At 27.6% G+C, this 15,113-nt stretch overlaps 1 long non-coding RNA gene across 17 annotated transcripts; it reads left to right on the top strand.

The window, feature by feature from the left end:
• Positions 1 to 3,053: 3,053 nt before the first annotated feature.
• Positions 3,054 to 11,249, top strand: LOC8285414. Of its 17 annotated transcripts, none has more exons than XR_007216394.1 (8): positions 3,054 to 5,527; positions 6,278 to 6,327; positions 6,564 to 7,214; positions 8,265 to 8,336; positions 8,416 to 8,757; positions 9,050 to 9,128; positions 9,221 to 9,585; positions 10,903 to 11,249. It is a non-coding gene; the product is annotated as an uncharacterized LOC8285414 (long non-coding RNA). The 17 variants fall into 17 exon arrangements; XR_007216391.1 differs by having other exon boundaries at positions 6,278 to 6,339; XR_007216396.1 differs by having other exon boundaries at positions 6,275 to 6,327.
• Positions 11,250 to 15,113: the final 3,864 nt, after the last annotated feature.

Here is a 15,113-nt window from a genome sequence, read left to right as displayed (position 1 = left end):
AAGTAGCATCGAAGAGAAGACGAATAATCATGTCAATAAAAGAAGAGAGTTTAAAAAGCACATTTGCTATTGTTATTTGTTGTTATTTGTCTTTCTAAACTTTTTCTTGTTTATTGTATTATTGTGTTATATTTGAATATTTGGTTTTGATTTATGATAATAGAAGATGGATTTTAATAGCTAAAATTTTATTTTTAGAAAAAATAAAATACCTAAAGTAACTTGAGTTTGGATTGATTTGAAAGAATCTAAATTGGATTATTATTTTTATTGTTGTTGAGAATTGTTTGAGGAATTGATAAAGATTTTTTTGTAAATAAGGAAACATGATTTATCTATTCTTTTCTATTATTCTTTAGCTTTAGTTTTTGTATTTTGGTTTCTTTCCTTAGATAAAAAATCATATTGAAGTACAATTATTTTTTTTTAATCAGATATTACAGTATAGAAATTGATTCTGTTGAATCAGATATTGCAGTTTAGATGTTTGACAAAATGTCTGTATGAAGTGGTATTGTTATTATTGACCCAAATGAATACAGTAAATAGTATATATTAAATATATAACAAGTTTATCTCAGGTATACTCTGATTTTTATTAAAGCTTCTCCATTCAGATTGTAAAATCATATTTTTTATGTTTTATTTAAATATAGACACAATACCTATTTTTCTTCACCATAATGGATACTAAGAAGAAAACATAAAATATGTAAACTTTGATATAACATGTATTCTCATATTGAAAAATAACAACTTCCAAAATCTCATGGTTAATAGTATAGTATACGATGAGTTTATTGTGAGTATATATTATATACTAATCTTATTTCAAGTATACAAAAAAAAAAAAAATACAATCACAAGCTTCTTCTGATGTTCATCAGCTTGTTTAAAATCATAATTACATGTGATTTTTCTCCATAAAATGACCATACATTTGTAAAACTAGTAAAATGTAAAAAAGAATTAAGAAAATTATAGGTTTCATTTTTTGAAGATCTGATTAATAAAATCTAACAAGATTTGCATTTTTGCTTCTTTAAAATCCAAAGTTGTAGTTGTTTTTATGCATAAATTAATATGACCTAAGTAGATCATATCACATTAACATAAAAAATTGGAACTTTCACACAAGTTTCTAATCAATAATTAGAATTGACTAAGAAATAATTTTTAAACAAACATAAAATAAGACCAAAAACCACAAAAATATAATTAACAGTATAAACTCTGAGTATATTATGAGTGTATAATGCGTATCTACTACCATTAATAATTATAATAACTAAAACCAAAACAACAACAATAAAGTAAAAGAAAAATATAGAGAGCATATGACATGAAGTTCATGTCTTAGGGTCTATAAGTAACAACTAAAATTCTTTCTAAGTCTCTAATTAAGTTCCAACTAAAATATAAAATGAAAGCATAAAATGATATTAAAAATTGAATTAAAAAAAAAAGCTATAACTATTCCTTAAGTATAATAAAATGTAAATAAAAAGTACTTAAATAATAAAAAAATTTAATTATTACAAATATGATTCATGCACAAATTAAAAATTATATAAAAAGAAAATATTAAGAATATATATAAAAAAAGAAGATAACGAAGACGTAATAGTATATAATATATTAGTACAATATGAGTATAAAACAAATATCTATAATAATTTCATAATTAATTAAGATTTATGAAATTATTGCATCAATGTTATCATATTATAATGAATGAATTTAAATACTTAAAGAGATTTTTAAATTAATTTTAAAAATAAAATTTAAAATATTAAGAAAATAGATAAATATATTATAATTGTATAAAATATATCATGAGTATATTATAAGTATATAATAAATATAAATAGGTATTGTATAAATATATATTAAATTTAGTAAATTTATATTTATATTATATATGTTTGATATATATTTAGTAAAATTTTTATATATTGACTATTATATGATATAGATATATAAAAGAAATATATCAATTATACATTATATAGAAAAATTATCTTCTAAAATATATAAAGTAATTTTTAAAAAATACAGTGAAAAGTATATACTAAGTATATAACAAATTTATTTTAGATATATGATACTATGATTCTAATTGAATTTTCTCACTTCAGATTTTTAAATCATTTTTTATATTTTTTGATTTATAAATATGATCAAATTATCTATTTTTTCTCACCATAATGAATACAATGACAAAAATTAAGTTAAAATCATTTATAATAAATTTAAACAAATAAAATAATTAAACCGTAAAATATATCTAAGAGAAATGATACCTACTTAGTATTGAAGTTAACAATCCTATCAAAGCCTTATCTTCCTTGGATTTTGTATAAGAAAACAACACGATCGCAAATCTTTTCCAATATTTATAAGTTTATTATTTAGAAACTGTAAATACATTAGGTTTTTCCTCATAAAAAGCTCGTATGTTTGTAAAACTAGTAAAATGCAAAAAGAACTACAAGTCTCATTTTTTAAAAATCTAATTAAAAAAACTAATAAAATTTATATTTTGCTTCTTTAAAATCTAAAATTTTAGTTGTCATGTGTATAAATTAACATGATCTAACAAGATAATATCATATAAACAAAAAAAAAAAATTAAACTTTTTTTGCCTGAATTCTTAACCAATATTTAGAATTGACTAAGTAATAGTTTCCAAACATAAAAAATACAATTAACAGAATATAGTATACTGCGAATATATTATAAATAGATAATGAGTATCTACTACCATATCATTATAATAATTAAAATCAAAACAACAACAACAAAGCAAAAAAGAATAAAAAATAAATAACATGAATGGAGGTTAGGTCTTAGTGCTCACAAGTCCAATTCAGTTCCGGTCCTTAATAGCTTTAGAGGCTAATTCAAAGAATTATAAGAGGCATTAGCTCCTTTTTGTGGAACAAATCAGAGATCAGGTCTTATCGATTCATACAATTTTCATACGTCTTTTTTCCACATTAAAAAGTACCATTGTTTCGGATCAAATGTCCCCATGCTACAATTTCCTAGGGTCCAAACCCAGTGCCGCATTAGGTTAGGGGGCTGGGCTTTTCGGTCCTCTCCAATCAATCGAGCTTCCGTTGGTCGCCTCCGCATCCCCAAGCGCGCTGCCCTCATAGGCGCACAACATTAAGTAATCCTTTTCTCTTAGTCTTCTTCTCCCATTTTTCTATTTTATATTTTATTTACCTTTTCAGTTCTTAAACTCTCAAACTACACATATTTTTCTTTTTCTTTCATTGCAATTGTTTTGCATTTCATTAAATACTTGGAATGCATTCATTGATAACACAAAATGACAGCTTTGTTATCAGTATTAATATTTTCTTTTCGTTCTTTTTTGAAACTTTAGTATCAACATTCTTTTTAAAAAAAAAATTATCAACAGTTTTTTTCTTCTTAAGAATAAAATCTCCATCATGCTTAGCAGGAGATTTTAGACTTTTCTTCTTTTTTTTCTTTCTCTAAAATCTTAGCTCTTTTTGCCGTAGAATGAGAATCATTTTTCTTACCCATTACATCTAAATCTTTACTAGTAGAAGAAGAACAACTTTTCAAATTCCTAATAATTTCTTATCTATTACACTTAAAAATCATTTGCATGAATTCAAAAAATAATAAATAATACCAAGTTAGAAAGAAGTTGAAAAATAAAAATATAAAATATAAAAAAATCGTTAAAAGATCAAGTAACGAGAGGATTTAGTAAAAAAAATGGCCAGAGAGGTAAAAGAAAATAGAAAAGCTGAAGGTTATATAAAAAACGATTAAAAAATAAAAAAAGTAAAAAGAATAAAAATAAACCGTAGGAGTGTAATTTCGTCAAAAGAAAAAAAAGGCCCAAATATTATGGTAATAGTCTTATTATTATTATTTTTTTTATGAATTAGAAGAGATTATATTGATATCGACGAGTCTTGAGCTTTTTATTTTTTATTTTAACTGATACAGACGACAAACTTGCATCATCTTCTTGTTCTTCTTCCTCATCGCCGATATTTTCCTCCCTCTTCAAACTCGGCAAACATAAACATAATTTCCATAACAACTCAAAATAAGTACAAAGTCCTGAAATATAATCATGTAAGTACAAGGATTTTGGATTTAGTTGGTTGTGCCAGCACTTCTGTTCAAGTGGCTTCAAGTTTAAATTTTCTTTTTTTTCTTTTTTTCTCCTTTTTAATTCGGATTAATATTGAATTTAGTGAATGTTTTCAGAATCAGTTCTGTGGTTCTTTAATTTATTTTTGTCCAACTGATTATTTGTCTTCAAAAGGTTTATTGCATTGAGTGTCCATAACTTTTTCTTTTTTGAATTTGATGTGTGGGCGGGGATGTTGGTTTGCTTTGTGCAGACACTGATTACGATCTTTAGTTGGTCGTGCCGGCACTTCTTTTCAAGTGGGTTCAAGTTTAAACTTATTTTTGCTTTTTTTTTTTTTTTCTAATGGAAGTGGCTTCAAGTTTAAACAGAACTGATTCTTAAAACATTCGCTGCTTAATTCAACATTAATCAGAATCCAACTGATTATATGTCTACAAAAAGTATATTGGGTTGAGTGTCTATAATATTTTCTTTTTTGAATTTGATGTGCTTCTAGATATTGAAGGTGGGTTTTAAGCGAAAGCTTAAACCCTTGTCTGATTTTTGCTAAATTTTATAAGCCAAACCAATTTTAACAGATTGTAAATAATACAGCAGCCTCGTTTTAATTCTTATCCTCCGTCTCAACTTCCCAATCAAATTCGACCCAACAACAACAATAATACTACTGCTCCTGTTAATCCACAGGTTGTTTTACATTAATATCTGTGTTTTATATGATCAATTTAGCTGTTTTTTTTTTAAATGTATCTTCAACTGTTCTAGTTTTAGGTTTCTCTAGCAAATTTATGCGACATGCTGCAGAATTTTATGTCTATGCCCATCCAAATGCACAACAATTTCAACTGGGTATCGTTATGAATCCTCAATTTCAATTTCCTTTCAACAATCATTCCAGTATCTCATCTTTCATCACTCAACATCAATTTGGTTTATGTCTATGCACAACAATTTCAACTGGGTATTGTTATGAATCCTCAATTTCAATTTCCTTTCAACAATCATTCCAGTATCTCATCTTTCATCACTCAACATCAATTTGGTTTACTTCAAATGGGCTTTTCTCCACTGAATCATCTAAATAATCTGAATAGAGTTCCCATGTTTGTCAATCAATTCAACCCATCCCAACTTCAACCCCAACAATTTCCCTTTAATTTACCTCAACAGCTCAATCAAAATGGGTTTTCCCAATCTCCAAAGTATGAATCCTATACTGCCTATTCAAATGCCAAATCTGTCTCAACCTTTTAACCCTCATAATCCCAACTTTTTTTCCTATTGGGCACCAACCCAACCCAATGCAGCAAGTAAAGGAGAGCACATCCTCAATGCCGCAAACTCAAAGCTCACCGCACTTTCCTTCATTTAAGCAGCAGGTAACTACATTTTAATATTTTTAGTGGACTTTTAGCGTCATCAATATGACCATGCTATAAGGGGAAAATACGTATGGTGGTATGTTACTTCATGTCTATGGAATAATGGATAGTTTATTCTTATATCGTAGTATTTCTACTAAATTCATATTTACATTTTCCGTATCTCTGTTCGTTGGTCCTTAATGTACAACTTTTATTAGCAAGCCAACCATATCGGATGTTAGTTTTGTCCTTCAGCTTACATGCCATTATAAGCACACTCACTTTACTACATCTTGCTAAGAAGATGCTACATTTTTTTTGTATTCTTATGATTAGAAAGTGCTTCTTGCATTTTCAACATGATTTTAGTAGTTTAGCCATCACATAGCTTTGTAAGATTCAATAATAACCGTTTTTTCTCCACATTATTTAGCTTAAAGATCTTGCATAATTGTTTGGCTGTTTCTTCCAACTCTTTGCTTTGCTTTGTTTTCTTGCCAGTTATGTTTATGCATTACTTATTCATCTTCTGCAACTATTGGTCAATATATATCTTACCCTAGTTACAGGATAATCCTGTTAGTAGTGGCCAGAATAGTAGTTCAAGTTTCAAGAGGAAACAATTTCCAAGCAAAGACTTCAAAATTAATCTAAAGCAAGAGTCATCAAAATTGGGGTGCATAGTTTTAATCCTGCTTTTGGGATCTATTCTACTAAGAAATTTATGCCTTTGGGTTGTATTCATGTTAACATCAATTTCAGCAGGTATCAGAAGTCTCAATTCCATCAAATTAATAATGGAAAGAGGAAGTCTGGTGAGCACAAGGGTAAAGGTTTGCGTCTCACAAGTAACATCATAGTAGTAAGTTTATAAGAAATGTGGCATGCTAAGGGAGGTTGTGATAGTATCCATAACAATAGCCCTATTTAAATATGCTTCCCTCCACCATTTATTTTTGTTTTATCATTCCTCATAAACATGTAAAGAGAAGTAGAGGGTCAGTGCAAAATGTAATGGAAGTTAATTATGGTCCTGTTTCTGTGACTTCAGGTTTCTTCCGTATTGCTGGCCACTGCGTGTTGATTCACAATGACATCTTACATGGTTTATGGACCTGAAGTGGGTGTTGAATTTACAAATTGGTCAGCTTATCCAATTCACTGAAAGTTCTATCCAGGATTGCTGTTATTTCTTCTTCTCAAAGGGCGCCTTCTGGAAAAATTAAAGAAGCATGTTGGATCTCACCCATTGAATTAGACAATCCTTCTATTTTACTAGGGCTGTTGACTCCTTTTGTCTTTGAATATCTCATTTTTGTATACAGTAGAAGGTTAAAGGAACTCGAAGAGCTTGAGAGAAAACTCAAAAGCTTTTGTGTCTTTGCTTTAAAACCCTTGGAATCTGTCACAAATGTCCTTTTGATAATTGTTTAAATATGCCTGCCTCCTGCCACTCCCCCTTCCCCTTCTTTCCCTGTCTGTTTCGTTCTCCTTTTTTATCATAGTGTGTGCATGTGTTTCTACATTTCTTCGGCTGTATATTTAGGATACAGTTTGCATGACTCGTAAATGTGTTTCTACATTTACATTTCTTCGGCTGTCTGCTTTGACTTTTACATTTTTCCTTAAAATTAATAGGGCATGGCTATGAGAGCATCACAAAAGCTGGTCGGACTATGCTACTGAGCAAGCTAGGGAAAAGGTACATTCTGCTTCATCTCTCTCTTAAAATAAATGACTACATATGAATTAATTGAAAAGTTGTATTCTCTTGATATTGCATTCACTCAAACTTAAGATGAAAAAAGGCATTGATGGGGGAATTTGTTCATCTTATAGGGGCACCTCCTAGGTACATGATTGGAGGTGGCTTGAAAAACTGTTAAGTTCTCTTATTTGTTTTTGCTTATGAGTCTTCTTTTTGTTTTATCTAAGAAGTATTTACCACATTTCTTTTGATTGAAGCAAAGTTTCTTGGCTGGAAAATATGTGCTCTTATTTGAATGAGTTTGGGTCGGATAAGAAAGAAAAGTTGCTTATTTAAATTTGCATAGACTTTAGGGGAGTCCAAACAAACATATCGGGATTTATTGTTCTTTCATAATCCTTCTTTTCGAAACAATTAAGATTTCAGTTATGTATTATTGAAGTAATTTTATAGTAGTCAGGTTTGGAAGCTAATCTTAATTCTAGAGGCCTAATCTGAAAGGTAGCCTTTGGGCTTGAGTCTCCAGTACTTAGTCACAGAATCAGTCGTCTTTGAATTAATTGACTTAGTCACAGAATCAGTCGTCTTTGAATTAATTGAATATGAGTTTATGATTTCTAGTTTTTTTATGGGCCTGCACTTATATCGACAGCCTTAATGCCAAAGAGACATAGGTTAAGTTTTTATTCCTTATGAGAAAAAAAAATTATGAGAAAAACAAAAAGTTAAAAAGCCAAAATAATTATGCCAGTTGTTGTGCCTCTCATGTTCCTGGATTCATCTTCAAGGATGTTGTTTTTACATGTATCAGTTTATGTCTGAAATTGCATAGTGGGTGTGACAATCTTTTGATTTCATACCTTCCCTTTGTTGCTTATATGCTATAAAATTTCTGCAGCTTACATTCTCGATTGAGTCTTTTGTTCCATTCTTTGATGCATATTCTTGTCCTGCATTATTCTTTACCATCAAACTTATAATCTTTTCCTGCATCATTCTTTCCTATAAAACTTGTCTTTTCTAATTTTTTCTTAAACAAGATAGGTCTCTTGCTTTGATCTATATGGAGCAAGAAATCAAACTATGGCGAAAAACTTCCAGTCGAAAGCTACAGAGGTTTGATTTTCAATTATACTTGCATGCCATATTATTGTATTCAAATGGTAATTCTGATGGTTGACTTTACGTCTTGCAGAAGTGCAATGAAAGGCCACCAAACTATGTCGAGAGATACTATTCATATGTATGCATATATTTTCTTGATTAATGTTGTAAATGATTGCGTATATATAAAGGCAAGATCTTCCATGCTCTCAACAATGTTGCCATTTCACGAAGAGCCTATATGAATATTTTGCACTTTCAAGAATATTATAACTCTAGGTAAGAGGTATGAAATGGATTTCTCTTACTTCCACAATGTATTTATCACTTATCAGTGTACATCCAGTTATATAATTGTTAACCTTTTGTTCCACACAGAAATTTTTTCCTCAATGGACTTTCCTAGATATTTTTTTTATCCTGGTCTGTTTTGGTAAGTTTATTGTTTTAATTGGATTGGTATGACTATTTTAAAGCTGTACATGAATCATATTGTTATACCATGTGTTCTTCATGCAATTACTTTGTTCTTTGTGTGCGAAAATGAGCTTTCTTCAACCCAGAATATATGGGGTTAAAAGTAATATGAAGAGTTGGATAGTAGTTTGGAGTTATGGTAATTTTGGTATTTTATTACTCCCATTAACAGCGTTCATCTCTGAAATGCTCAATGATTTGGCAAAATTTTGAAATGCTTTGTGCTTTATGCTTATGTTCAATGCAAGGGACAATATGGTTTTGGATAATTTGGACGCAAGTTGATTGAAAGAATCTCCCTGGACATGGACAAGCTGCTAATTCTCTGTATTGAGTGACTTGATCAACAATTGGAAGTTCTTTATTCGACTGTAAAGTGTATTACAACTTGTGATAATTTGTTGAAACCTCTTATGCAGCGACTCAAAGAGACATTAGCAAAGCAGGCTGAGTTGGGAGTTGAAGTTGCAGAAATACCGTCACGCTACCTATCAGATTCAGAGAAACAAGTAAAGGTTAAAGGGAGATAATAGGTCTGCTCCTAAGAAGGGGAGATCCTGGCACAAGCATGATAGAAGAGGAAGATATAACAGAAAGGATGGGTTGGCACACAGGATACATTAACAAACAAGGATTCGACTAACGGTTCTTCATTCAGCAATACAAAGCCAACACTTCGGCAGAAGCTTCTGAGCGCAGAAGTAAGAAAAGATAAAGACTGCTTGTTGCAGGTTCTTAGGTTCATGGCAATGAACTATAAAGAAATCCAGTCAATATATAAGAGGTTGACTCAATTATAAACTGAACTTAAAATAGATGAAATCATAAAAGTAATCTAAATTATATTGAATAGAAAAGTAAAATAGACAATGGAATTTTCAAAATTATATTTAAGAAAATGAACAATTTAATCATTAAAATAAAATTATCATCTGAAGAAAAAAATAATAAATTAAATAAAAATAAAAAGAAGATGAGGAAAAAATGATAAAATTATCTTAAACTGAATTCAATTAATTTAATTTAACTTGTTAATATTTAATATATTTTATTAAACTATTATTTTTTTAATAATCCTTTGAGTTATTATATATAGGGAAAAGGTGCATTTTTGTCTGAATGTTTACAGGCGAGCAGCACATTTACCTGTGAACAATTTTTTAGCTCAAACAAACTATGGAACTTTACAAAACCTGTATTCTAAGTGCCTCTTTCTAATTAAAACGTGGTTAATAAAGAGCCTGTTAAACTGACATTAGCATTATTTCATCCATATTTTAACTAGTTTTTTTTAAAGTAATATTTTTATTAATTAAACAAAATTAAAATTGACATAATTTAGAAAAAGAAGGAAAAAAAATCATCTTCTCTCTTCTGTTTCTTTCTTCTCTTTTTTCTTTCCCGTCCTTTAAAAAATTTGCAGTATTCTATTGATATTTTACTTAATTTGTTTTTAAAATGTAATATTTGTATTAATTAAGCAAATCGAAATTAACATAACTTAGAAAAAGAAAGAAAAAAATCATCTTTCTCGTTTGAAAAATTAAATAATAGAATTAAAAAAAAACCCAATTGTTAGGTATGGCTCATATGCCAGTTTAAGGGACAGATACTGGAACGGAGCGTAGCACAACACCAATTGAACAAAATATATATATATTTTATATTTATAATCTAAAAGTCTGTATGATTATCTAATAATAATAAATATAGCCGCTCATCGTTTTTGAGAATATAGGCACATTGTCGAACTTCATTAAACCCTTGTGATCTTAATTTTTTTACTTATTTGTTCATATTTCTGAAATTATTAGCGTTATTTCTCAATATTAGGAGAATAAAAGCTTGAAATCTATATATCAAGGCACTAAATGAATGAAGAAACCAGTAATGGTGCATAAGCAAGTCAGAAAGACACAATAAAGAAAATGGAAAAGAGAAGAAACAGAGAGACCCATGTGCATATCTATGTAAATAAATTGAAAGTTATGTGCAAAATATAATCTTTAAAGATTGGTTATGAAGTGATGATATATACATAAAGAGAAGAGCCAATTGTGTTTCTTTAATAAAAGGGTAAAGCTTTGAGCTTGTCGTGTAGGTATTTGATCAAATCAAGAAGAAGCTGCAAGACAACAAGAGAAGTTTCTCATATTTGTAGGCAAGAAAGAGAGGTTTAGAGAGAGAAAAAATATGCAAGGTTTTAAAACGAGAATGTGTGACTGTGTGGGGTTGGTGTAGTGGCGATGGTTTGGCTTCTTTTGAATTGTATTTATTTCACAAAACAACTGTAGCAAGATTGTTCAATTTCGTGACAGTACTGGAAATAGAGCTGGAGATTTCATCTTCTTATCGGTAAGACTTGGCCTTTGCTTGTGCCTTGTAATCCTATTAACCCATTTAGCTATTTCTTTTCCAAATTTGAGTGAAATTGTTCAATTTAGGATATTTTTATCTTAATTTTTTTTTTTTAAAGTTTTAGAGGGATGGAAGAAGAGGAGAAAGAGACATGAGAAAAAATTATTTATTTATTCTTCTTTTTCTAAATTATGTTAATTTTAATTTTTTAACTAATAAAAATATCACTTTTCAAAAAAATTAATTAAAATATTGATAGAGCAGTGCTACTGTTAGTTTAATGGGCCCTTTATTAGCCATGTCAATGGCAAACTACGGAGTGTATTTTTTCAATTAGAAAGAAGGGCTCAAAATACAGGTTTTGTAAAGTTTTATGGCTTATTTGTGCTAAAAAATTATTTAGAGGTAAATATGCTCCTAGCTATAAACATTAAGGGTAAAAATGCACCTTCTCCTATATATATATATATATATATATATATATATATATATATGTGATGTGCAAAACACATGAACAAAAGAATAAAACTATTCAATTATTTAATTGATTTGGAAACATATGAAAAAAACTAACAATGAACAAAAAATCATAAGTAAAATTTATTATAATGATTCCATAATTTCATATAAGTAGAAATTCTTTCGCATTATGCATTATGAAATGGTATTAGATGGACTAAATATATAAAATAAGCTATAAATAAAAACTCCTTTAATTAATGTGTTTTTTTTTACTGTGGAATAACTCGATATTAACTATTTCTATTAACGTATTGCATAAAGGCATGATATGGTTATTATGTAGTAAATTTTATCCCATGTAATACAAATAAATAAAAAACATATACTATGTTTGTGAAACAAATATTAACATAATTTAAATTGAATGAGTGATACAAATATCCGATGAGATGCTTTTGTAAATAAAACTTCAATAGTAGTTAATAATAAATCATCTTATTAATGATAACTTATTAATTTAAGTTTAAAAACACTTGAAACTACGAGAATATCTAATTCAATTATTTAGATTTAAGGATTAACTCAACTAATACATTTATGAATATAAACGGACTAATTAGTTTTTGAGAATTAAATATAGATGAATCGGTTATAATTTAACAATTATGAAGATTTTAACATTATAAATATTTGTTATTCTAATTTTAGTAGTTATTTTATCTTTTATTATTAATAAATAACGAGTTCAATTATTAACATTCATATACAACGAATAAAAATATTAATATATATAAAAGCACGAAGAGATGAGAGAATTTTTGAATTGACTAAATTCTCCTTGAAATTAATCCATAAATAATCTAATTCTAACCTAATCCTATTGTAATTGATATGTAACTAATTTAATTTAGTGCATTCTTAATTCTAATATAATTAATAATTTAATTTAATACATTTCTAATCTTCATATAATTAATGAATAATTCATCTAAATCAATAATCCTATCATAATTTTATATACGTTTCTAATTCTATAAGTAATTGATGATAAAAGGTCAAAAGAAAAAAATAAAATGCTATTGATTTTATTTTATTGATAATATTAATTTATATATTCATTATTATAATACTTTATTATAAGGTTATTGCAAGTGAATTACTTCAAATAGTCAATTTCTTTTTGTATGTTAAATTAATTATATCAAAATATCCATATATTTATTTGAAATTGAATTTTATTATTATATCTTTTAAGTTGTATATTATGTAGATAATAATATTGAGGTAGTTTGAATTATTCTAACTTTGTTGTTAATAAATCCAAAGAAAATATTATCTAAAACTTTTAATATTTATTTATTATTTAATATTTGATGTTAATCTTTTGTTCCCTTTATCGTGAAAATTCAAGAATTATCTCTTCTTACATCCTCTTTTTTTCTTAATATTCTTTCCTTGAAAAATAAAATTTATGTTTTTCTTAATTTTTAATTATATTATTTTCAAAATATTATATTATAACATTAACGTTTTAAGAAAAATTATTAAAACTTAAACATTAAACTTTTTCATATATATTTATTTTTTGACATGGAGATTTTATTTTAATATTTTTTATTAAATAGTTATTAAAATAAAACAAAGAAAAAAAATTCTTCAACTAAAGAGAAAATTTTCTACAAATAATATAGAATTTGAATTAAAAATTAGTTAAACTATGTATTTTAAAATTTAGATTGACAATGAGTTATTAAATCAAAGCAAGAAAAGAATTTTGAATATTTAGTTATTTATATAATACTTAAAATTAATTTGAGGTCAAATTAAAACTTGTAAAGTATATAATAGCATACAGACTTTTATACGGTAAAAGGAAGTACTTATAAAATAGTTAAATATGTTTAATAAATATCATATATTTGTTAATATTAATGGCCTAGTTATCTGAAAATATCTAAATTTTTAATATTTTAATAATTTAATTATGTACTATTATATTTATCTCATAAATATCTAATCTTTATATCTTTTTAACTAAAATACAATTTGGCCATCGAGAGAATAAATATATAACATTTTTATTAATGTGTGTTTTTATAATAAAATTTTAAAAAATAAAAAATGGGTCAGCAAAACTGTTTTGCTAAGTCACTTTCAAATTCTTTTCTTCTTCAAATTTATAGGATTCTAATCTCCAATTACAACCTTTAAAACCCAAACTATTGAAGGTTTTGATTATGCAATTTCAACTCAATGATGGTGGTGTTGTTGTTTCATATTAGTAATGAGATATGGAGAAGAAGAAAAATAAAAATTATAGAATTAAAGAATGCCGAGAGGGAAGTCGACAAGTTGTTTCATGCAAATCATACAAGCACAAGGAATCCTACTATAACTCAGAGTCCTATTTAAACTAGGAATCCTACTTCAACTATGAGTCCTATTCTAATTAGGAACCCTACTCCAATCAGGAGTCCTATTCCAATTAGAAATCCTACAACAGCTAGGAATTCTAATCCAATTAGGATTGTACACGAGCCGCTCAAATATAATGGACCAATGACTAGAGCCCACATGAAGAAGTTCAAGGATGTTTTAGGAGTATTCGTGAAGCATAAGTCGAAGCTTGGATTGGAGATCTAAATCCAAGTGAGATTTGGTTGAATCAAGACAATGAGCCTTAAGATACTCTTATCAACTTAATTCAATATATAAAGACATGATCAAGTCAAGATAGACCCAAAATAAACAAGTCAAATTGTTTGGAGTCCAATACTCAAGAATGGACCGCATATCTCATGTTACTTAAGCCTAATTGTCATGTTTATTATATGGGCTTAGGTTAGATAAATTTTGAAGAGTTATTATTCATTTAAAGAAGTCTTTTAATAGTTAGGAGTCTTGTTTCAAGTTACCTTTTCAATTCAGGAGTTCTATTCCTAGTCTTATTGTTATTTGTTTCTTTATTATTATAGAATTAAGGTTTCTTTAAGCATATATAAGCTAGTACAATTCCTATATAAGAGGTTGAATATTGATTATTTGTGTTAATTCTCTTCTTTTGTTCTTTATGAACATGGTGAATTTATCAAGTGAAGTTCTGGTGTTTTGCAAACTTAGTTTAATCTAAAATTATATTTATGTTAAACAATCTTTAATTCCTTATAATTAATGTTCTTAAATAAAAGTTATTTAAGAGTCTTGTGGAGAGATAAAGTTTCTTTACTTGATTAGGTGAACGATTCTTGGCGAAGACATCAACATTGAATATAAGTTTGGCACAAGTTAGCCACGTTCGTATCATTTGGTATTGAAGCTTTGGTTCATCAATCAAGTACGTATCCTTTATTGTTGTAGTTGATTAGTTTTCTTTAATGTAAAAAAAAAAATACAAAAAAAGTCTCAATTCGTTCATTCTTGTTCTTTCTAACCTATTTCTTGTGTTTGAGTCTTATTATCAATTCGTTTACTTCAGTTTCTTTATGTGAATTC

Source organism: Ricinus communis, chromosome 6 (assembly GCF_019578655.1).
Source record: "Ricinus communis isolate WT05 ecotype wild-type chromosome 6, ASM1957865v1, whole genome shotgun sequence".
NCBI lineage: Eukaryota > Viridiplantae > Streptophyta > Magnoliopsida > Malpighiales > Euphorbiaceae > Ricinus > Ricinus communis.
This window is presented reverse-complemented; position numbering and strand designations above follow the sequence as displayed.